This window comes from Vombatus ursinus, unplaced genomic scaffold (assembly GCF_900497805.2).
Source record: "Vombatus ursinus unplaced genomic scaffold, bare-nosed wombat genome assembly UNPS02014830.1, whole genome shotgun sequence".
NCBI classification, from domain to species: Eukaryota; Metazoa; Chordata; class Mammalia; order Diprotodontia; family Vombatidae; genus Vombatus; species Vombatus ursinus.
This window is the reverse complement of record NW_020954608.1, coordinates 3,104,057-3,129,818: the sequence shown is the minus strand read 5'-3', so window position 1 is coordinate 3,129,818 and position 25,762 is coordinate 3,104,057. Positions and strand designations below refer to the sequence as shown.

General features: G+C 37.2%; 1 pseudogene; it reads right to left on the bottom strand.

Moving 5' to 3' along the window:
* Positions 1-5,632: 5,632 nt before the first annotated feature.
* Positions 5,633-25,149, bottom strand: LOC114025437 (annotated as a pseudogene).
* Between the last annotated feature and the right edge of the window lie 613 nt (positions 25,150-25,762).

The following is a 25,762-nucleotide window of genomic DNA, read 5'->3' as shown; positions in this document are numbered from 1 at the left end:
AGAGAGAGAGAGAGAGAGAGAGAGAGAGAGAGAGAGAGAGAGAGAGAGAGAGAGAGAGAGCAAAGTGTCCACCAAGCTACATGCAGCAACATCAGCATTATTTGAACCGACCTAGAGTAGACTCTGGGCTAAGTTTGAAGAATACACTAATCATTGAATTGATATCATGAGGGACTCCCATTCCAGGCAGAGGATGTAATGGAGGCCACTGGGGACCTTGGCAACCCAGAATTTCAAACAGCCATGTGCTGCTAAATGTTTAACAAACTGGCTCACCTTTCCACCCCCTCCCTTAAGGTACTCGCAGCACGCTTTTAAGTTTCATCAGCATTATTAACATTTTTGCAGTCACTTTCTTAAAACTGGACAATCAAACAAAACAATAAATCTAACCCTGTTTTGTAGCATTTACTGATTTCTGAGATGAAAATTTTAACAATGGCCTCAAGTGCCTGTACCAGCTGACTGGTGATTAGCACACCATTAATTTCACACTTGGGGCTCCAGTTATTCATTTGTGTGAGAAGTTTCTTCTTGGGCTCCTCTTTACCTGGATGTTCCTAATAATACCTGCTAAGTAGACAAAGGAATTTGTGAACACCTGTGGCTTCCCCTCTTAACCTCATTTTTCTAAATTGACTTTTTTATTCCCTCCTCACAGTGTCTGTAACTTTTCAGTCAATGGTTGATTCTTTCCTCAACCTATGAGCACCCCTTTCTGCAGTGAGGACATTGTTGGCTTTCCCCTTCCTGAGGGAATTTCCTATTTGCCTTGTTTTCCTTAGTTCAACTCTCTTGCTTATCCACCAGCAGTATTTCTTTTCCCTTTAGTGGTGACTAAGTTCTGTCAAATAACCCAATTCCTTTTATTTTTCTCTATTAGCTCTGGACTATAATCTTGTAGCTAATCTTCTAGAAGTGCTAGGATCATTAAGTTTTTTGTCTTGTTTTTCATAGGTATGTGTTTTGTTTTTTTAAATATCTGATCTGTAATTGTGTTACAGCCAATGCTGAAATTTAACTTCATTTTGACAAGGCTATTTATCTCTTTCGGGCAGCTAGGTGGCACAGCAGATAGAGCATGGGACCCGGAGTCAAGAAGATCTGAGTGCAAATCCAGCCTTAGACTCTTCCTAGATGTGTGACCCGGGGCAAGTCACTTAACCCTGTTTGCCTCTGTTTCCTCATCTGTAAAATGAGCTGGAAAAGAAAATCACTCCAGTATCTTTGTCAAGAAAACCCCAAAAGGGGTCACAAAGTATTAGACATGATTGAAATAACTCAATAACAGCACAATCTATCTTCTTTCTCCTTTTTAAACAAATATTTTTAACACTTAAAACTTAAAAAATATCTAATTAAAATGTCCATTTCCTATATGTCTGATAATTATAACCTAGTGTAGAGCAGTGTTGAACTTGGGAGAAGGACCCCTTAGTTAGAATCCTAGCTTTAACTTTGCTAGTTTAGTCATATTTGGACAAGTCACCTAACCTATCTCTAAGCCTCAAATTCCTCATCTGTACAATGGGGACAATGATATTTGGGCTACTTTCTTTCCAGGATTATTGTGAAGATGTCCTTTGTAAACCTTTATATATATATATTCAATATGTTATTGTTATTTATAGTAACATCATTTTGGGACATTGTGACAAGCCAGGAGATGAGCTTATACACAAGGAATAATGTGGGGAGGCAATGAGTGGGTAAGGGTTTGGGGATGGAATTTAAATAGGTAATTTAAGTTATTACTCTTACCTTTTGGCTAGAAGCAGCCTCGTAACTTGATACTTAGTACAACTAATTATTGTGGGAGCTTGAGTGTGGAAAAAAGCCAGGGAAAGGTAATAATGCGTGAGCTCACTATGTTATAAAAGGATTATCCAGTCAAATTCATGCAGCCTTCCTGCCTATTGTATGTTGTGTGTTGAGAACCCACTGAGAAAAGTATACATTCAGGGGATAATTAAATGGATTAGTTCAGAGATGTGTGTGGTTAGGACTTGGCATCTCTACTTTCAAGATACCCAACATCGTATAAATTCTGTAACATCTGCTCTGATTGGCTCCAGATTGTGTAAATAAGGGCAGTGAGTGTAAGTTGAAAAGAGACAAATGAAGAGGAGGGGGAATTTTACTGTCACTAGCTCAGCTCCTGACACCAAGTGCTTAATTAATGTTTGTCCACTAATTGACTGACTAGCCCAAGAGGAATAACCCTTGATGTTTACTAAGAGCCTTTCTTTCCAGCTCTAAAATTCCAAGACTCTAATTTCAAGAGAAAGGGTATTTTTCCACGAATAACTTAGTACTGGATTCCTGGGCTGTCACATATAGAGAATACAGGAGAGAAGGAACTGCCTTGTGGCTCATCCCCTCTCAGGCCCAAAAGTGAGTAACATTAAGTTGGCAGAATGAAACAGGAAGATTAAAGAGGTTCACCTGACTTGCCCATGGTGAAATAATTTTTTTTTCTTTTTGGCAGAATTTGAAGTAGAATTCTTAGTCCCCGAGTTTGTAAGTCTAATTAAACCAAACTTTTCTATGGAAGTTTTCTGGCCCCAGAGGATATCTGTATGAGAAAGCCTGAAGCCTTGACTCTTCTAGTCTCTTTAAAAATAAAAGTGAGATGGATAGAGCACCGACCCTGAAGTCAAGAGGACCTGAGTTCAAATACGACCTCAGACACTTGACACTAGCTGAGTGACCCTAGGCAAGTCACTTAAACCCAATTACCTCACCAAAAAATAAAAAAATAAAAGTAAGAAAAACAAAGCAAATGAAACAGAGGAGATTCTGTTTTTGAATTAATTACCAATGATTTCCTAGCAAAATGAGTCACCATGGCAACACAGCATGTTATGGCTAGGAGTCAGAAACACTGAGTTTACATCTTGTCTGAGATACTTAACAGCTATGTGACTCTGGGCAAGTCAGCCTCTCTCACCCTCATCTGTTTCCTCACATGTGAAAAAAAGGAAGTTTTACTTGGTGGCCTCTAAGGTCCTTTCCAGCTCTAAATTTATGATGCTATGATTTTCAGTCATGTTTTATGGCAGGGCTGTAACTAGAAATTATGCCTGGAGCAAATTTAGTTGAGCTTAGGTAGGGGGCAGAAGGATGAAGAATGAGACCAGTAGCCTCAAAGGAAAATACTACTTTAGGTAAAGTCAAGCCAGGAGAGGGATATAACACATTGCTTTCCCCCCCACAAGGATTGGATGGGCATGTGGCCTTAGGAAAAGGGCAATGTAATGAGAGGATAAAAAGCAAGGTGGCTCAGGGGAAGCTGCATCATGTGGCAGGGAAAAGGAAACTGGCAGAGAACTGGGACATCGATCATCGAAAGACTGCAGTGTGCCCTTTCAGCTGTTGCCACCCTGGGCAGTGTCCCATTTACCCTATGCTAGTTATGACTCAGGGCTGTGGCACCCTTTGAATCTACAGCCCAGGCCGGTGGAGGCAATAGCCTGAATTTAAAATCCTCTGGGGCAGTTTCATAATTTGGTCATTTTAATTACTGTACCTAATGCAGACTGTGAGGAGAGAGTGGAACATTTCTGTTCAGCTGTCACTCTAAACCATGGTTATAATGTGAATTTGATGTCAGAAAGTCATAACAACATTTATTTAATGTAGGATAATAGGCGTAACAATGTTCTTGAGTGACAGTTGGAGTGAAAGGAAAGTTAAAATTGATATGCTTATTTGTCTCTTGAATTGTCACTTCAGTACAAGCCCTCCCTGCCTATTCAAGGTTGCTTGTCGAGTCTTTAGGGAGCTGTCCATAACCACTAAGAAATCGCTGTTGCATTTCATTAGGAAATTAGATTTGTTCTGTTTACTTCTCTTATGACAGTCTTAGAATTCTGATTTCAGAAGTCAGTTCAATTCAACGAACATTTACTATATAATATGTCTAGGGTAGAGTACTAGGTACAAGAGGAGATAAAAAAGTCAGCAAGAAATGATCCCTGACCTAAAAGTTTACGGTCTAGTAGGTAGATATAACATATATACAAATGACTATAATACAATAATAGCAAGCATTTATGTAGCACTTCAAGGTTTGCAAAGCACTTTACAAATATTTTCTCATTTTATTCTCACAACAACTTTAGGAAATAGTTGTTATCATTATGCTTATTTTATAGATGAGGAAATTGAGGCAGAGAAAGGTTAGGTGACTTGCCCAAGGTCACACTGCTAGTAAGTGTATGCAGCTAGCTTTGAACTCAGGTCTTCTTGATTCCAGGACCACTGGGCTAGCTGCCTAAAGTAGATTATGATAAGCACATAAGAAAGGGACCAAAAAAAAATGTAATGTGACTAAAAGGCCTAAGGAGAGAAAGAGTAATTCCAACTGAGGAAATGAGGGAAGATTTTATAGATCTTAGGATCAGTATAAAGTAGAACTTCAGTTGGAAGAGACCTTAAAGGTCTTCTAGGCTTAACTCCCTCATTTTGTAAATGAGCAAATGAAGTCCAGGGAGGTTGAGCTATTTGCCCAAGGTTATACAGAGTATCAGAGATAGGATTTGAACCCAGATCTCATAACTCCAAAGTTAGTGTTCTTTCAAGCTGAACCTTAAAGGATAGGTAGGATTTCAAAGAAATCTCTGAAACCTGGAATATAAATAGATAAATCAACAGAAAAAACAGTGACAACAGAAGGAAATATGAACTCCAGATCGAGTAAATGAGTTCAGGCATCTATGCATACATACTGTAAAATAAAGGAAAACTATCCAACACTTGATGAGACAAAGGACCCTGTGGAATTTGAGGAGCGCATGGAACTACATCATGTTGTTCCTGGTTAGTTTAAAAGAGAAATGAGAATTATGAAAACAGAATTTATGAAGCAAAAAGCAAAATAGAAAAACTTAAATCTGCTGTGGCAAGCCTTGTCAAAGAAACAAAAGAGAGAGCAATAGACTGGAAATGCAAATACACAGAAATAAAGGACACTCTGGAAGAAGAGAAATAAAAAATAAGAACACTAAAGGAAGATATGTTCACTATGTGTATCTCAAAGACAAAATGAGTAGAGACAACCTAAGGATCATAGATGTCCAAGAAGAACATGACAGGACAAAAAAACTTTAACACCATAATGAAGGGTAATGAAGAGAACTGCCCAGAACTTCTGAACGTAAAACATCAAATTCCAGTAAAAAAAAAAAAAAAAAAGGCATAAATTGTCTCTAGAAAAAAAAACGGTTGCAAACTGTAAGACACATAGTTGCTAAATTTAACAATTCAATTCAGAAACAAATTCTGCAACCCACAAAGAACTTCAAATAAAAAGAAAGGGCAGGGGCAGCTAGGTGGTACAGTGGATAGAGCACTGGCTGTGGAATCAGGAGGACCTGAGTTCAAATCTGATCTTAGACACATGCTACTTACTAGCTATGTGACCCTAGGCAAGTCAGTCAACCCTGATTGCAAAATTCTTTAAAAAAGGGGGGTGGGGGCATTTGAAGACTATTCCTACCCTCATTAGAAAAGGAGGAGGGAATGGAATAACGTATTTTAATTTTTTATTAACAAATTTTTTTATTTATTTTAAATTTAATTTTATTTATTTTATTTTATTATTTTATTAATGAATCTGGTGTGGTTTGTCCTAATGTTTCTTGTTGGCAGCTGCCACTTGTCCTGCAATTCTGTCCAGTTTTCTCTGTCCCTGAGGTGTTAACTTCTGGTCCCCATCCTGGTCCTTTTCCACCATTTTGAGGCCTTTCAGGGCTTGCATAATCCTTTGGGCCATGCTCTTGGAGCCTCTGCTGAAGTGACTGGGCATTACACCATTGCACTGGTACCCCCTATAGATTTTGGTCATGGATCCCACACCTGCACCACCTCAAAGGTACAGGTGACAGACCATGGAAGCAGTCCGGGTGTAGAACCACTTCTCGTCATAGGGTGCCAGCTCTTTATGTTTGGCCAACTTGACCCATTCAGGGACTTTCAACTTCCCTGGCTTTTTCAGAAAGGTGGCCAATGCCCGGATGAACTCCTGCTGGTTCACATTCTTCACTGTGGCTCCAGGTATCTGTGGGAGGAGGGAAGTGGGGGGTAGAGCTCAGGATTCAGCCCAGGGTGAGATGACCTATCCTACAAATCCTAGCTTAACCATGCAGGAATATTTTTAGAAAGAAAACCAGAACTGAGGAGATTATTTGCTTCTTGAACACCTCGAACAATGGAATTGCAAGAGGAATAAATAAATGCAGACAGCTATAGCAACAGAGTAACAACAGAAAGACTAGTAAAAGGCTTCTTTCTAAATGTAACAAGGAAAACAGGAAAAGGTGAAAATCTTGTAGAGGTAACAGTGAAGAGGAAGACAAAAGGCATTATAGACAGAATCTGGCAACACCCTTCCTGCAAGTGAATGCTTCTTTTGTGCAACTATAATGTAACATAGGAGAAAACATGAAAGAGGAGGAGAGGAATAGGGAGATAGAGAGGAGTGAGGGATGTGTTGGAGTCAAATCAAGGACTAGTAATGAGGGAAAAATGACCTCTATGGTCTCAGAAAGAGAAGAGTTTCTGAGAAGTGGATGAGGAGAAAAGAGAAAAGACTGAAAAAAGGGAGAAAGAGAGGAAGCCTTACTTTGGAGGTGGGAGGGAGTTCCACTGATGAATGATCCTCTGAGTGAAGGGAGATGAGGACTTCACACTGAATGAGGCCTGGGAGATTTGATGCCTAAAGAGATTACTTGACATAGGTGGTGAAGAGGTGGAACCCCTTGCACCACCAGCACCTGAAGGAGTGGGAAAGCATTGATACAGTGATGAGATTTCCAGGCAAATTAAAAAAAAAAAAAAGGTCAACAAGAAAGGTTCTAGATGGGGGAGTGGGGGGAGGGGGCTGGAGAGAGGTATCCTACCATGGGGCAATGTCCTCTCTGACACCTGCAATAACTGGCATTGTTCTGAAAGTGAGGCATAATGGAAAAGGGGAATCCATGGGATAAGCCCTACAAGGCAGTGACAGAAAGTGCCTACAGGGTAGAGCTTGGAATAGATGTGCCTACAGGGTAGAGCTTGGAATAGATATACTGAGAAGAAGATTTTGAGAAGATAGCAGAGTATGTCGGAAAATTCCAAGCTCTCCAGATTCCCCTCCCCCCAAAACAAGACAAAATAGCACCTCAGGGCAAACATAGAGTGCTAAAAATAAATAAGAGTTGAGGCAGAAGTGGTCCTCCTGGGACAATAGCAGAATATCTAAAGAAAAATCCCAGGATTGAGGTGTGGTCCCTGTGAAGAGTATACACTGCCAGATCAGTTTCCCTGAAATAGTAAGCAGTGAACCCTGGGGCTAGCTGGGTTGGGAGATGGCCTCAGCCCCAGCCACAAGAACTTTCACCTCCTGGACTGTGTGGGAAGCTGGCTGAGCCAGGAAGATTAAAGGAACCTCTGCTTAGCTGTGCAGCCCAAATGCAGTCCTGGGTGAGAAGGAACCAGTACACACCCAATGAGTGCAGAAGCAGTGGGGTAGGGACACCCCTGGCTATGGGTACCTACAGGTTGGCAGAATTCTGGGTTTCAGGTCCAGGCCAGAGAGGGGAACTAAAGAAGGATCTAAGGCCAGAGGCACCATCCCCCATACCACAGGACTAGATTACAAAAAATAAGCTGCCACAAATAAAGAAGAAAAAAAAAACAGGTAAAGAAGAAAAAAAATCCAACCATAGGAAGTTACTATGGGAATAGAGAAGACTGGAGTTCATCTTCAGAGGAAAATACTGAAGCAAAAAAAAGCCTCTTTTAGCCCAAAGAAAATGTTCACCTGCCCATTAGAAGAACTTTAAAAATCAAATGAGAAGGGCAGCAAGGTGGTGCAATGGATAGAGCTCTGGCCTTGGAGTCAAGAGGACATGAGTTCAAATCTGGCCTTAGACACCTGACATTTACTAGCTGAGGGACCCTGGGCAAGTCACTTAACCCTGATTGCCTCAGCAGAAAGAAAAAAAATCAAATGAGAGTGAGGAAAATTTTTTGAAAAATAAGAACAATCCAAGAAAAATAAGGAGATTATGAAAAGAAAGTCAACCAAGTAGAAAAGCAGATCCAAATCTTAAGGAAGAAACCAACTCCTTTAAAATTAGAATTGATCAAGGAGAAGCCAGTGAAGTTATGAGACCAAGAAATAATAAAACAAAATATAAAATATGAAAAAATAGAAGACAATATGAAAGATAAGAAAAACAACTGATCTAGAGAACAGATCAAGAAGAGAAAACATAAGAATAATTGGGCTACCTGAAAGTTATGATTAAAAAAAAGAATCTTGATACAATAATATAAGAGAAAGGAATTAATAGGCAAAACCCTAAAGAGAAAAAGGTAACAAGTGAGATGGGAACAGGACCACCCTAAAAAAAAAAGATTAAAATAAAACAACCAAAGGAATATAATACTATGTTTACAGCAGAAGAGGGGGAAAATCATAACTTGAAAAAAATCCACTTTTTTTTTTAACTAGGCAATGGGGTTAAGTGACTTACCTAGGGTCATACAGCTAGTAAGTGTTATGTGTCTGAGTCCAGATTTGAACTCAGGTCCTCCTGACTGCAAGGCCAGTGCTCTATCCACTGTGCTACCTAGCTGCCCCTAAAAAACCCACATTTTAAAGACAGATGGAGAATAATATAATCTTGACTCTCATAACTTTAAATGTTAAAGGATTAAACAATCCAATAAAATAAAAAAGAGGGACAGACTGGCTAAGGAAATTAAATGCTACAATCTGTGGCTTTAAAAAACACATTTAAAAAATAAAGACATAAACAAAATAAAACTGAGAGGGTGGAAAAAATTACCATGCATCAAGTGAATTGAAGAAAAGGAAGAGTCAAAAATAAAAAATAACAGAAAACACAAAAGCAATAGAGGAATACCTTCAAAAATGTAAAACATCCAAACTATCAGAAAACCAGACAGAAATTTTAAATAATCCAATTTCAGAAAAGGAAATAGATCTAGCTATAAAGGAACTATCAAAGAAAAAAAGGGAAAATGCCTCGATTTGATGGATTCATAGGAGAATTCTGTCAAACTTTGAAAGAGCATTTAAAACACATAATTCACAAATTATTCTTGAAAATTGAGGGGAAAATTGTTCTATCACAATCCTTTTATGAGACAAATGTAGTCCTAACACCTAAATCAGGGAAAGATAAAACATGGAAAGAAAAATGTAGGTCAACAGAATTACTGAACATTAACTCAAAAATTTTAAGCAAAATTCTATCAAATTAACTACAGCAATTTATCCAGGATATCATTTGTTATGATCAAGTGGGATTTATACCAAGAATGCAATGATGGTTTGATATTAGGAAAACAATCAACATAGTTATGTTAAAAACCAAAATAACCCAAACTACATGATCATCTCAATAAATGCAGAAAAAGTTTTTGACAAAGTACAACATTCTTTTATGCTACAAAACCTATAATTTATAGGCACAGAGGGACCTTTTTCAGTATCATAAAAAGCATCTACCTAAAATCAAATGCAGGCAAATAAGTCTTAGTATTATTATTAGAATTGTTTTGACCTATTGGTAACTCCCTAAAAGATCTTGGGATTTGCTAGGCATTTATAGATGACTCTTTGAGAACCAATGCTCTATAACATACTCAACAAGTGGTCAATCAGTCTTTGCTTTGTTCAGTGAGAAGAAACTATCTAGAACTAGAAAATATCTGATATTAAATTAAGCTTGCAACTGGAATTGTTGAGGTAGCCCATTGTACTTTTAGACAATTCTAGTTGTTAGAAAGTTCCTCCTTATATCAAGCTTAAATATGTCTCTCTTTAACTTAGGATGATATTTCAGACTCTGTGATTTAAAGCTAGAAGGGAACTCAGAGATCAAACTAATCTAATTTAATATCAGATATTTTCTAGTTTATTTAAAGAATCATATATTGTTATAAAGAAATAATGAACATTCATGAATAACATAAAACCATTATTGTAACATGTTCAAGTTGTCAAAGGCTAGTTTTCATAATAAGACTTTGTTTATGAGAGTTTCGCTGGTGGACTTCCCACAAAGAAGTTATATATGCAATTGTTTTGGGACATTTATCACCATATATGAGCACAGGCATAATTTTTCCACATGAGAGTTCACTTTCTTTTTATTTTCACATTTGTTAAAACCAAGCTGAGTGATTTTTTTCTGCTCTACTTACTATTTTCATGCAAGCAAGAATGTGTACATAAAAGTGGTTGCTAGGGGGGCCACAGAGACGTTATATAATTAGGAGACTAAAATGTGCATGATGCCATTTTAGATTCATTATTCTGGATGCCATTTTTCCCTGTATGTTGTTCTACATTAATATTGCCAATTAATAATGTGATCTACAAAACATTTAGATGTATATCAGACTGACTCAAGCCTTCTGCCCTGTATAAAATAAGCTTTGGACATTTGCAAATTATTGCCCCCAACTTGAATATTATTAAGATGAAAATTCATAAGAAAGCCTTTTACCCAAATGGTGGAGTTGGGATTTTTTCCTCAGGACTTCCAACCTTGTTAGTCACTTTTGAAGGTCTCTTTTTCAAAGCTCTAGGTTTAAAAAAAGATGTTTTTTGATCAAGATGGGTAATTTCATTAGCATAGTGAACACTTGGTGTAGAAATTCCCTCTAGTGATCAGATTAGCAATTTATCTGGAACTGTCAATCTGGGAAAGTTGCCTGGGAGGACTGAGAAATTAAGTAACTTGTGGATGGTCACACATCCAGTGTAAGTCATAGGCAGAATTTGAACTCGAGTGTTTCTGACCTCAAAGCCAGCTATCTCCTATACTATGCTAATTCTTTAGATTGAAGCCTGTAGATTAAAAGTGTTAAATCAGACCTTTTTTTTCTCCCATTTCATAAATATCCCTTGTTATTTATAATCTTATTTGATGATATAAGACTTCATTTTTCTCTTCTAGAATTTGCCTAGGGATGGGAGGTGGCTGACTGAAGATGGAAAATACTACTTGAATTCTACTTTTTATGGAAATTCAAAATCCAGAAATTCTATTCATTAACAAAGTTGCAAACATTAATTCCATATTCCTGTCCTAATCTTTCACATTCCAAGAGTTGCTTCAAAAGCAGGAAAGTTTGCCTACATAATACTATTTATTGCATGAATCATTATTTTGCTTATCCCATAGGGAAAGTAGAGCATAGGTGTTGAGGTTCACCTCATTTGCTATCAGTTGTTCTGTTTTACAGTAGCTTCTAAGGTAGCTGACTGATATGGACCATATTAATATGCAACTAAATTATATCAATCCACAACTTTAAAGTTGAATTTGTTGATCAATCTGTTGCACAGGCTGGAAGTGCAGTAGCCTCTCACAGTCCAGTCCCAATACTAACTGTCATGGAAGCTTTAATGTGTTTTTCCTTTCCAACCTGGCTGGTTCATTTCTCCTTAGGCAGCTTAATGGCCTCTGCTTTTGAGGGGTTCACTATATTGGGTCTGGGCCTTAGATCTGACACCCAATCAGCTTTTGCCATATTGCAGCTCAGAACTCCCAAATTCAGATGATCTCCCAGCCCAGTCTCCCTATAAGCAAGGGCTTCAGGTATATGCCACCGTGCCTGGTTTACTCTAAACAAAACGGCACTCTGTCAAATGACTTAGAATTTAATGTTTTCAAAGTGTTTACCTTTTTGTGTGTTAAGCTTCACTAACTCAGGTTCAAATAGAATAAACATTCAAGGAAGTGGGTGAAAGAATATGAGAAGTATCTTTATCCCATCCTTCCCATTATTAATGGAAGTCTCAAGACTAGCCAAAGAAGTTGTTGAAAGTGGTGAAATCATTCATATGGCACCCAAATTTCATCCCCTGATGACAGTCTATTTTATACCCCAGTGAATGGAAAGGTTGATCCAATTAAAACCAAACCTTAATAGGTGCTCAAAACTGAATTATCTTTGAGGAGACTAGGGGAAAAAAGATAAAAAGTTAAGCTACCTTTTCAATGACACAGACTACCCATATTTTTTTTAAAACCATTTTTTCATTTTGTGAAAAATCATTTCCAAAAGACAAGGGAAAATAATCCTTTATATTTTATAGCAAAAGTGTGGTCACTTTTCCTAGACTAAGTGGTTAATTAATAATTGGGACGTGTACTTTAAAACACTCACCATACTCACTAATGAAGAATAAGAGGTCTCGGAAAGCTCTTTCTATTCCTGGCAATTTTGTCATTGAGAAGATAAACAACCAGGGTAGCTCATATAAATCACTCTTGAGGAGATAAACTGCCTGACCTTTTGGGGAACCAGTTGCATTTATATAACACCCAGTCCCTAGGACCTCAAATCACTCTTAAAAATAAATTACTTCATTGACAACCATGACAGAATCCTTAGAAGGTGGGAAATTACTATTATTATCCCCATTTTCCAGTTGAGGAAACCAAGGCAAAGAGTTGTAGAAACATTAGGCTTATACTGCAAATCAGTAACAGGTCCAGGAAGAGCATTCAAATTCTCTCCACCCCCAATCCAAGTCATTTCCCTTTTTATCAAGCACAGTTGTCCTCTGCCTCATGCACTTTGGGGCAAGAAGAGAGGAAAGGTTTCAGAAAATCTATCTAGGCTTCCTTTACAGAAGAAATAGTTCTTTTTCCAGTACGGCATATCATAGTAAGAGTAATAAATGACACTCCTGTAGGGTTTGCTCATTTGATTAAATCAGTTGATTATATCAGTCATGGCACTAGTGAAACCAAGGTCATGGGTTTGATCATTTTTTAGCCTAATTAATTTAATATGAAGAAAAAAATACCCATTTCACTCCTCCTATACACACTAGCTATCTTGCAGCTACACAGCTTAATCCAGTTCCATCATCATTTCTGGAAAAGAACTCAGAGAGAATATACCCTATGGATAAAGTAGTAAGCTCTTTATTTCTTCAGGGATCAAAAGTTCCAGGTCTAGCTTTGCCACTTATTAGTGTGACCTTTGGCAAGTAATGTAACTTCGTTGGTTCTCAATATCCTCATCTCTACAAAATGCAGATATGAATGACCACTCTGTCTACTTTATAAACTTGTTGTGAAGATCAAATAAAGTAATGTATGTGAAAACACTTTCAAGACTATAAAGTAGGATATATCTGGATTTCATCAATGCAATTAATTTCATCAATGCAGAGTAATTTTGGACAAGATGGGGGGAAAAAAGTAGAATGGATGATGTTAGAGATCATTAGCAGTTAGAGACTGGCAGAGTGCTCTTTAAGAACCAGAGAGAAGAAACAGCATGGTACAGCAGATAAAGGGTGGGACTTGGGAGGCAGGAAAACCTGTGTTCAAATGTACCGCTGCATTTTTCAGATGTGTGACCGGGGTAAAATTAATGAAAATTTTCTCAGCTTCAGTTTCCTCATCTGTAAAATTAAGACAATAATACCTGTAACACCTACCATAAGAATTATTGTGAAGCTCAAAAGTGATAATGTATGTTTAAAAAAAAACAAACAAAAAATGAGATTACAAGTCTGTCAAAAGTGTCTTATCTCTTCACATCCCTGCAAATCTTAAATATATCTCTGAACAAAGCATCTGGATAAAAAGAGAAAAGTTCAGCTGGATGTTTTGTATACAAGATGCAAAAGCATATCAGATATTTTGAAACATTAATATGATTGAAGTTTTCACTTGTCACTTTACCTCTGTATCATGTAGATACAACCTTTATCATTTCCTACAGCTTCAGTATCTCAGGTAGATAAGAGTGGGATATGGGGTAAACACAAGGCATAACATTATTCAATGTGGAACATTAATATATTTATACATGCTTAATTGGTCCCAACTCAATTTTTCTTAGAGAATGAAGTCATTTCCAGCACACTGAGTCAATGGCCCTTTTCTATCTCAACTAAGTTAATTGCCATAGAGGTAAGGAGAGGAAGGAAGAATGTAGAGGGTAGTAGATTGATCCATCCATCAATCAATAACTGTTTATTTAGTATTGGTTATGTTCCAGGCACTATGCTAGGAAACTGAGAATAAGAACACAAAACAAGAAACAGTCCATACTCTCAAGGAGCTCATTATTGTGAGGGAGGTAACACGTATACATACGTAGTCGAGCCAAGAAGCATTAATTAAGCACACTGATCTATTCACCAGGAATACAAAGGTAAAAAGAGCCTTTGTCCTCTAGGAGCTCACAATCTGTTGGGAGAGACAACATCCCAAACAAATAAGACGTATGCAAGATAAATTGGAGATAATCTCAGAGAGAAGGCACTTATGTTAAGGAGACCCAAGAAAATCTCCTCGCAAAAGCTAGAATTTTAACAGAAAATTGAAGAGTGATCCACTGAAACTTTAATATTAGTACATAATCAAGAAACAGTCAATCTATGTAGAGCCAAATGAGCTTTCCAGTACATGTCTCAGACTGGAATCCTTAGTCATATGACCATTGGATATTGCAAGTTTCTGATGACATTAAAGGCTCAATTTGAAAACAAACAGTTTTCCAGTACAGATGGAGGATTGTAAAAACAAATGTACAATACCATGTTGGAGGATCTCATGTAGATTTCAGCTGCAAGTTCATATTTGCTGGTATGCTAAGCTAAAAGAGGCTCTATACCTCTGCCACCCATCAACCCTCCAAGTTGCTCAGTTGCTTTTCCCTTCCCTCAACTTCATACTTCCTTTTCAACAGAATGAAAATATTAAAAGTATAAAGAAATCAATGGCCCACAGGGACTACCAGGAATAGTAGTCATCAACATTCCACTGGGAAAAGAGCAAGAAGTAGTCTCCAATCATACTCTGTGAACAGCTCAGCATGACTCTCTTATTAAAAATTAATCAAGGGAATAAGGTCCTATGATACAAAATAGCAAAAGAAAATTAGACATCTTCCGAGGGGAGAGTACACAAGTCATAAAAAATTGAAACATAAAACTGTTTATTTACAAATATAATTTACAAATATAAAAGTGTTGGTGATTCATCCCTTTGGCAATTCTAAAAGTCCTAAAAGATTTAAAAAATCTCCTTAGCCTATAGCTTCTTTATACGACTACATGGCAGGTTGGGTGCTCTTTTAGAGTGACAAATTGTCACTTCTAATTGTACTCCACTCTTACCTATTCAAGGACTGAATTGTCAATTGTTGATTATTCAGGTACTTTGTATCTTTCCAGATTAAAATTGGAGCACTACAGGTAGAATTTAGCTCATGGTGGCCCTTGTGGGGTATGATTCTTCCAAATTACTGTTTCCTGTCCTTTGACAAGGAGATCAGATAGTTAAGAGTTATCGACTCAAACTTTTCTAGGTTGGTTACAAAACAAGCTCCTTTCACTCTGAAAAAAAACAGCAAAACATGAAAAGCTATATTAAAAAGAGAACCATGTCTTCCTGTCAGTTTAACAATTATTTCCTGTCATAGTCATTCTTATATATAAATTCAGAAAGAAACCTGAAGCTTCACCTTCCCGTATAGTCAGAGGCTTGCTGGTAAACATTTAACATTAATAACCAGTTCTTGAAAAAACAACACACAGATTGAATGAATAAGCAGCTAAGTAGTACAGTCAATAGAGCACTGGAACAGAAGTCATGAAAACCAGAGTCCAAATCTAGCCTCAGACACTTCCTAATTGTGTGACCTTGGGCAAGTCACTTCACCTCTGTCTGCCCCCACCTTCCTAATCTGTAGAATGGGGATAATAGCACCTACTTTCAAAGCAGACAGGGCTGGTGAGGATCAAATGAGATAACATTTGTAAAGCACTTTGTAAACCTTAAAGCATTATAAAATGCTAGCTAGAATTATTATTGATAGGACTGATTCTACACTTTATAAAAAGACAATAGTATAGAAAGAATATTCAAGAACTTAACTTAGGTAGGTGCCTCATCTCCATTTGGAAATGCCCCTGTTCAGCAAGACAGGATATGGTAAGTTGTATAATCTTGGGACATCTGCTGGGTCTGAGGGCTCCAGCTCCACACAAATGAGCTTTTTGATGCCCTTAGGTGGCTAGGAATCTAAGAAACTATTTCAGACTTTTAGCCTTAGCTCTGATGGCAATCAAGTTTGTGGTCTTTCAGGTAAAAACTATCCTAATTTACATGGGGAAGGTATTAGGATTTTGGTCCCACCATACCAGAGAAGCATTCCTTGAAGTGGCCTAAAGGTGTCCAATATTTCTGACTCCCCTCCCTCTGACACACATACATTCCGGCTCATATCTTAGGTCTAAAAGTCTCTCTTCAAAGTCCCTCCCTACCCCTTAGGGTTTTGAGGTGCTTACCTCAAGCACTAGAATCACTATGATTTTTAATTATTAGAAAGTTCTTCCATGTATTGTTAGATCTGCCTTCCTATAACTTCCTCTCATTGATCCTAGTATTGTTTTCCAAAGCAACAGAAAAATTTAATACTTCCCCCACTCATTTAGAATTGATCATATACTATCATGCATTGTTAATTTTTTCCTGTAAATATGTCTTTTTCCACAATTAGATTGTGTAAGATCCTTGTCCTTTGGGATTGTTTCATTCATTGTACTTGTACCCCTAGTGGGTGGTACAGTGCCAGGTACTTAGTAGGCACTTAATTCATTGCATGCATGAGGACTGTGTCACATTTCTTTTGTAACCCCCTACATTGTCTAACACAACAATAAGTATATACTAGGCACTCAGTAAACATTTGGTCATTCATTGAAACAGAAAGGGAACAGAGAGAAATGTCCAGACAAACACACAGAGGAAAAAACAGAAAGACATGCACAAAGGCGAAAAGCCCCCAGATACAAAGAAAAGAAGCAAGACAAAGAAACTGAAAGGGTGGTGGAAATGAGCCAGATGAAAAGGGTCTTAATAATTTTTTTAGCTCCTTGAGGTTCATTGGTGTTGTCATGCATGGCTGTCCACTTGGGTCCATGTGGAAATTGCCATTTCCTTCTGAAATATTGATTAGCTGGTTAACCACTATTCACAATTCAGAACTGCATAACTACAGTAGCCATTTGGGGCTAGAAATCCTCTTGCAACAAATGTATGCTACCAAGCCAAGAGCCAGATACGGACTAGAGATCACTTTCCCTTGTTCTAGTACCTTCAGAGATGCTTTATCAACCTAAAAATGTGTCTCTTCACAACTTCTACTCATTGTTCTTACTTCTGCCTTCTGGGGCCAAGAAGACCAAGATAAATCCCTTTTCTGTATGGCAGTTTTTCCACTATTTAAAGATAACCATCATGTACCACTAAGTTTTCTCTTGTCCTAGCTAAAAATGTTCAGTTCTTTCAGTCAATTACTACATGGCATGACCTTGGGGCCCTTCAGCATCCTCTGGATGGATCCTCAACTCCAACCAGGAGATTCTTTGACATGAGGATAAAAATAGATAATGGATCTGTAATTTCATTGGTCTGGGGAGCTCCAGCGATCTACAGCTGGGTGGAAACTCAGAGGCCGTTCAGTGTAAACCCTCCAATTTACAGATAAGGAAACTAAAGCAGGGAGAGATTAAGGGATTTGCTCAGGAACACACAGCTAGTATGAAGCAGGACTTGAACCCAAACATTTAATAGCTGTGTGACCCTGGCCAAACCACTTAACCACTCCCAGCCTTAGGAAACTCTTGCTAGTTCAGGGCAGCAACTTCTCTGCAACTTAAAGTTTTAGAGAGCTGCCTAGAGGAGTGGTGTTAAACTCAAATAGAAACAGGGGCCACTAATTTAAGGGATTCACTAAGGATCTCTGAGGGTAGCATAATGACTTAGTTATAAAATGTAATATCACCTATGTTTTATTATATTTTTATTTATTCCATTACTATTTCCTAGTTCCATCTTCATCTGGTTCATGCTGAATTCAGGAGTGTTGTAGCTGTGTTTGACATTCTAGCCTATAGCACTTGGCCGTTAAGTGACCTACCCAAGGTCAACCAGTCAAGCATGAATCAGAGACGGGACTCAGTCTTAAATGTAGGTCTTTCTGGCTGGCTCTCTATACATTATGCCATACTGGCTGAACAAGGTATTCTTAAAATGTGACTGGAGCTGAACACAATATTCCATTGGTGATCTGATCAGGGAAAGCGTAGTAGTATCACTACCTCCCCTACTCTTAGCACTATGCGTCTCTTATGAAGCCTAAGAATGCATTTATTTTCTTGGCCACCATGTCACATTGGTGACTCACATTGAGCTTGCTATCTGTTAAAACCCCTAATGGGGTGCAGGAGCTAGGTGGCGCAGTGGACAGAGCACTGGCCCTGAAGTCAGGAGGACCTGAGTTCAAATCCGGCCTCAGACCGAACACTTGACACTTACTAGCTGTGTAACCCTGGGCAAGTCACTTAACCCCATTGCCTCAAAAAAACAAACAACAACAACAAAAAAACCCTAATGGGAAAATAGAGTTTGGTTTTCAGTTATAAGAGTGCTGAGTTTGTTACCCTACATGTGACGGTCCATTTATATTGTTAGCAAGCCTAGGCTATAGTGACATAATGACAAAACTGGCCCCAGGCTGAACAACTAAATCAATAAACTGGCTGTTTTTTAATAAATAATGCTAAACAAATGGTCTGGCAGATTTCTTTGTGTTTGTTTTGCATTGTATAGACACAACCTCAGGGACCTGACTACTATTTATTTCTGATTGAAAACCTTGGATCTGTTACCGATTTGACTTAAGGAATTCTTGTTGGAACCTCATCTTCTATCTGAAAAATGGTGGTAGAAAAACTTAGCTTATCTACTGTGACTCATTTGAAATAGTTAATGATAGCAGAATTTTGCAAAATTTAAAATAAATGTGGATCAATTTCCATAGTATTTTATAGTTTGCAACATTCTTTCTTCCCTATAACAAACCTGTAAGGCATATAAATAAAAAAAATTAGGGGGACCAGATCTGTGATTTCATTCATACAGGGAACTCCCTCTACCAATACAGATAGACATTTGTATAATTTAATGTCTTAGAGAGTTGCCCAGGGGGCACTTGAAGATTAAGTGACTTGCTCAAGGTCACATAGCCAGTGTGTATCAGAGACAGGGCTTGAACTCAGGTCTTTCTGCCTCCTTGAGCATTGTGTTATGTTGCCTCTCTACAGTGAAGATATTATTATCTCTTTTTTACAGATAGGGAGACTGAAGCTCAGAAAAGGCAAGTGAATGATATATAGGTACACAACTAATAAGTGACCAAGCCTATACTGAAACCCTTAAATACTGTCTATAACTTCAATGTTCTGTGAACTACAGATGTTGCCTCAGAAATAGATGAAATCTCAGTTGAAAAAGTGTAGACAGAGAAGAAAAAAATGTAGAGACCTGAACCCTGGGAAACAACCATATTTGGAGCAATGGTCAAAAGGGAAGAATCAGTACAAGAGACCAAGAAGGGAGTGGTCAGAGATGGACGACTACGATAATATAGCATCATAGAATTCAATAGAGAAAGTTTTCAAGGAAGAGATGAAATTAACTATGTCAGATACTATAGAGAAGTCAAAAAGAATGAGAACTAAAAAAAAAAAAAACCAGCTACTGGATTTGGAGATTGGGAAGTTATTGGTGAGCTTTAAGGTTATAGTTTTAATAGAGTTCTAAAGAGACTTACAAAAGATTAATGAGTAAGTAGGTAGTGGAGAATTAAATGTAGTGTCTTTATTGTCAGATAATTCAATATGTTTGACAGCGAAAGGGAAGGAAAATTGTAAGATGGTAGCTAGAATAGGCAGAAGAATGTCACTTTCTGGGTTTAGACATTTGTTTGTTTTGTTTTAACCATCTTTGGATTCTGGGTGTCCTAGACCATGGAAATAGCTGAAGTTACTTCATCTTTGGTGCATAATTTCTGTTCTGAAGAGATTTGAGAGGTCATGGCTGTGAGGGTATATAGTCTACCAACTTATTGCTCACGTGATTCAGATTTGACATTATTTGCCTATTAAAATACTTTACCCTTTTCAACTACATATCTCTATAAGAACAGACTTTCTCCATATACTTCAACCAAAACAACATGTGTACTGAATACAGAAGCAGATGTGAGAATATAACTATCTTCTTTTTAGCCAGACATTAAAGAGAACTGCAAAAATATGTAAACCAATGCCACTCTTTTCATGAGTTTTTTGTTTTAGAAAATATATTTTTCATAAAAATATTATTTATGTTAGCATGTAATGAGTTTATTGTTATTTTTAAATGAGGTCAACAAATATTTTAAAAGTATCAGTTTTAATTTCTAACATGATAAATATAAATAGATCTAACCCCCCCACACAAAAGCTTTTTGGTGTCATTAAAGAGTATAAATAGGTCTTGAGAACCAAAGAGTTTGAGAACCACTGAGGGAGAGGAAGTCATATTCAGGCAGAGATTGGATTAGACAGCTTCTGAGGTTCCTTCCAGCTATAAGATACTGTGGTAGCCTCCACACAATAACGAATCCTCAGAGAATGACTTCAGTGGACATAGATGACTTTTAAAGTACTAGATTTTTAAAGGAAAGTAAGAAATTAGCTTAACAACAAGAAGCCTGGATTGAGGATGGGGTGGGGGAAGAGGTAGTGGTAGGGGAACAAGCATCAGGGAATGTCAGAACATGAGTGAAGTAAAGAGAGAGCAATACGACTCTTGCCTCTATGGGTCTTGGGGGACAAGTGGTCCCATGAGAGATGTACTATAGAAATGGGAACTTGGCAAGTGAGAAGAACTCATAAAGGATTTCAAAGCAAAAGGTGGGGATAGAAGTTGCTGTGGAGTTGGACCTCCTCTACCATGTTGGCAGTCTGTGGCAAAATCCCTCTGGTCCCATGCTAGTTATGACTTTGCTACTATTTCAGCTGTCTTTTTGCCACGGAGATCGATTACCCTTTCATAGCAAACATTTTAAGGATGGTTTCACATTAAAAATCATCACCAGCAACTTTCCTCATATGTTAATGGTTTCCCTCTCTTTTTCTGGGTTTTGTTTGCTTATGTTTGACTGTATTAGTCTTCTAGAAGAACTCGAAGATCCTTGCTGTGTTCCCTCTGACTTGCTCCTATTCTTCCTTGCCTTGTGACAAAGCAAAGGAAGAATCCTATTACATAGTTGATTTGTATATCAGCATGATCAGCCCCCTGGTTATCTTTCTCCTATATAAAGGTAATAAATTCCTCTTCCATCCAAGTACCTTTTTTTCATTCTGTCTCTCATTGCCTGCTTCCTGTTTATCACTGATTTGTATTTTGCATACATTCCGAAAGTTTAAATTTTGAAAGGCTTAGGGACACTAGTCAACAAAATGACCAACCACAATTCCAAAGGACTCATGTTGAAATAGGCTATACACCTACTGATGGAAAGGTGATGAACTCAGAATGCATATTGGGACATGTTTTGGACACGGCCAATGTGACAATTTGTTTTCCGTGACTGTGCATATTTGTTACAGCAGTTTTGTTTTTCTTGTTTTTTCAATGGGCTTGGGAAGGAGGGGGAAAAGAAGGAGGAGCTTCATGAAAATAATATAAAATTTTATTTTAAAATTCTTAAGTTCTTTCATTTAATACCTTTCTCAGCTTTATAACCTGACTGCAACTCACAGCATATTCTTTTGACACAGGGCAGCTTCCTGAAAGAATTTAGATTTATAAAATCTAATCTATACCAGATCATAACCCTTGAAAACATTAAAAGAGAACATGAGAAAAAATACCAGAACATAATTTTTTAAATAAAGTTGTTCCTCTACAAAATCTGATAAATAAATTAATGTATCTCAAACAATGATTCCTGTTTCCCTAGATGTATCCAACCTTCTGCCAAGTATCTTAATCCATAAGCTTTTGATGTGATCGTTAAAGACTCTAATATATTTTCTTATCATTATTTGTGTCTTCAGAACTTACTTCCCAGTTGCTAACCATCATGATATGTGTGCAGATAAAGTTTTTACTCTTTGTAGAAAATGGAAAATTATTGAGCAATAGCAGATATTAACTAAGGAGGAAAGGTTCACCAAGATCTTTTTAGTATGATGAAAATTTTACCCAAGTCTGTAGGTTAGATAGAGAGGTTTGATTTTGTTTTTTAAATTTTTAAATTTTATTTTCTCCAATTAAATGTAGAAACAAATTTTAACATTCATTTCTTAAAATTTTGAGTTCCAAATTTTATCTCTCCTTCCGCTTCCCGTGTCCTTAGAAGGCAAGCAATTTGAGATTGATTATACATGTGCCGTTATGCAAAACATATTTCAATATTAGCCATGTTGTGAAAGAAAACATAGATCAAAAAGAAAAAAAAAACCTCAAGTAAAATTAAGAAAGTAAAAAAAAAACATGCTTCAATCTGCATTCAGACTCCATCAATTCTTTCTCTGGAGGTGGACAGCATTTTTCATTATAAGTCCTTCAGAATTGTCCTGAATCATTGTATTGCTGAGAATAGCTAAGTCATTCACAATAGATCTTCATACAATATTACAGTTATTGTATTCACTTGGTTTTGCTCAATTTGCTTTTAATCAGTTCATATAAGTCTTCCCAGTTTTTCTGAAAGCATCCTGCTCATCATTTCTTCTAGCACAACAGTATTCTATCACAATCATATACCCAACTTGTTCAGCCATTCCCCAATTGATAGACAGCCCTTCAATTTCCAACTCTTTGCCACCACAAAAAGAGTTGCTACAAATATCTTTGTACATATAGGTCCTTTTCCTTTTTCTTTGATCTCTTTGGAATACAGACCTAGTAGTGGTATTGCTGGATCAAAGGGTATAAACACTTTTATAGCCCTTCAGACATCATTCCAAATTGCTCTCCAGAATGGTTAGATCAGTTCACAAATCTACCAACGATGCATTAGTTTCCCTATTTTTCCACATCCTCTCCACCATTTGTCATTTCCCTTTTCTGTCATATTAGCCAACCCAATAGGTATGAGGTGGTCCCTCAGAGTTGCTTTAATGTGTATTTCTCTAATCAATAGTGATTTTGAGCATTTTCATCAATGATTACAAATAGCTTTGATTTCTTCTTTTGAAAACTGCTTGTTCATATCCCTTGACCATTTATCAACTGGGGAACAACTTGTATTCTTATAGATTTGATTCTTTATTAGAGAAATTTGCTATAAAAAAATTTCCCCAAGTTTTCTGCTTTCCTTCTAATCTTGTCAACATTTGGATTTCTATGTGCAAAACCTTTTCAATTTAATGTAATCAAAATTATCCATTTTACTTCCCATAATGCTCTCTATCTCTTGTTTTATCATAAATTCTTCCCTTATCCATAGATCTGACAGGTAAGATATTCCATGCTCCCCTAATTCCCCCTTATGTCTAAATTATGTACTAATTTTGATTTTATCTTCATATAAGGTGTGAAATGTTAGTCTGTAATTAGTTTCTGACAAACTGCTTTCCAGTTTTCCCAGTAACTTTTGTCAAATATAGTGAGTTCTTGTTCTAAAAGCTTAGATCTTTAAGTTTATCAAACACTATATTATTATGATCATTCACTACTGTGTATTGTGTACCTAATCTATTCCACTTGTCTACCACCCTATTTCTTAGTACCAGATTGTTTTGATGATTACCACTTTATAATACAGTTTGAGATCTGGTACTGCTAAGACACCTTCCTTGACATTTTTTTTTCATTGATTCCCTTGATATTCTTGATCACATGAATTTTGGTTTTTTTCTAGCTCTATAAAATTTTTTTTTATAGTTTGATTGGAATGACATTGAATAAGTAAATAAATTTCTGTAGAATTCTCACTTTTATTATATTGGCTTGGCCTACCCATGAGAAATTATTTTTTTCTAGTTGTTTAGATCTGACTTTATTTGTGTGAAAAATGTTTTGTGATGGTGTTCTTACAGTTCCTGGTTTTGTCTTGGCAGATAGACAGTATAAAATATATTGTCTGCAGTTATTTTAAATGAAATTTCTCTTTCTATCTCTTCCTGCTGCACTTTGCTGACAACATCAAGAAATGCTGATGATTTATGTGCATTTATTTTATAATCTGCAACTTTGCTGAAGTTGTTAATTATTAATTGTTTTTCAGTCAATTCTTTAGAGTTCTCTAAGTGTACCATCATGTCATCTGCAAAGAGTGATAGTTTTGTTTCCTCATTGCCAATTCTAATTCCTTCAATTTTTTTCTTCTCTAATTGCTGTAACTAGCATTTCTAGTACAGTATTGAATAATAGTGGTGATAATGGGCATCCTTGTTTTCCCCCCTGATATTATTGGGAATGCTTCTAGCTTATCCCCTTACAGATAATGATTGCTGATGATTTTATATAGATACTACTTATTATTTTAAGGAAAGATCCATTTATTTTTATGCCTTCCAGTATTTTTAAATAGAAATAAGTGTTGTATTTTGTCAAAAGTTTTTTTCTACATCTATTGAAATAATCCAGCAAGAGAGTTTTGCTGCAAAAGCAATGAAATTAGATCCTGCTGTCAAGAATATGAAGAAAGCCACAAGGGCTGTAGAGGAGACTGTCAACACCATGTCTTACTGAATACAAATGAAATCAGATTGCTATTGACTGATTGTGTTGTATGTGCTCGTTTCTTTTATTTGGCATTCAACACTCATTTTAAGTTCTGACTAGGAGCACAGCACGGTACTAGACACCTCCATAACAGCCTTGCTCTTGGTTTCTGATTTAGCTTGGGAAACAACATGTCCCCCTGAAATAATGAAGAAAGAATTACAAGCAGCAAAGGAGTGCTATAAGAGCATCCTCACCATCAAACAGATATTGAATCCCTACTACATGAAAAGTGGTTCGTCTTTAAAAACTATTTCCTAATCTAATAAATGAGTTGATGTTCTATCTGTAATAGTGATTTCTATTTCCTTGTAGCTAGGGTTGCCATTTGTTCTGACGCAAAGTTACCTGAATGAAAATCCTGAATAGATCTTGAGAATTTCTTACTCTGTCAGATAGTTATTTGGGACAAATGATTGGGATACTACCTACATAGCTAAATAGGAGTTAGAAGAAAAGATGTAATCTTGTTCTAGGAATACTTTCTTTGGCTTTTTGTCACCTGGAGATGGTGGCTCATAGTTTATGGTTGTGAATAAAAAGCTGTCAGACTGACATTATCAAGTAGAGGTTTTCTAGTCACTGTGCCCTAGAAGACTAAGTAGAACTGACACGGCCTTCAGGGAGCAATGTCCAGCAGTGACCTCAACATTAGAAAAGCCCAACAATGCAAGAGAGAAGTGGAGCAGCAGAGATACAACACCCAGTAGGGAGGAGTAGACATAATTCATATCTAGATGTAGATAAAGGTACAGGTTCAACAGAGGACATCACCTCGCAAGAAACAGACCCAGAGAGAGTACATGAGGGAAAGGAATATATAGTCAGGATAGAAAGGTAAGGCAGGGCCAGGTTAGGAAAGGCTTTAAATGACAAAGGAGTTTGTACTTGAGCCTAGAATTAGCCACTGGGGTTTGAATAGGAGAGTGACATGGTCAGAACTGATATATAGGAAAATTACTTTGCCAACTATGTGGAGGGGTAGGGTTGCCTGGTCCTGACCCTTCTTTAGTCTAGACCCTAGTCTTCTCCCATTCTGGACGTGGTAGCTAGATATGGGCCCTGTCTTTTTCCAGAAATCCCTGGATTTTGACTCAGTGGCCCCACTTAAGTTTTGATCTCAGTCCCTTCTT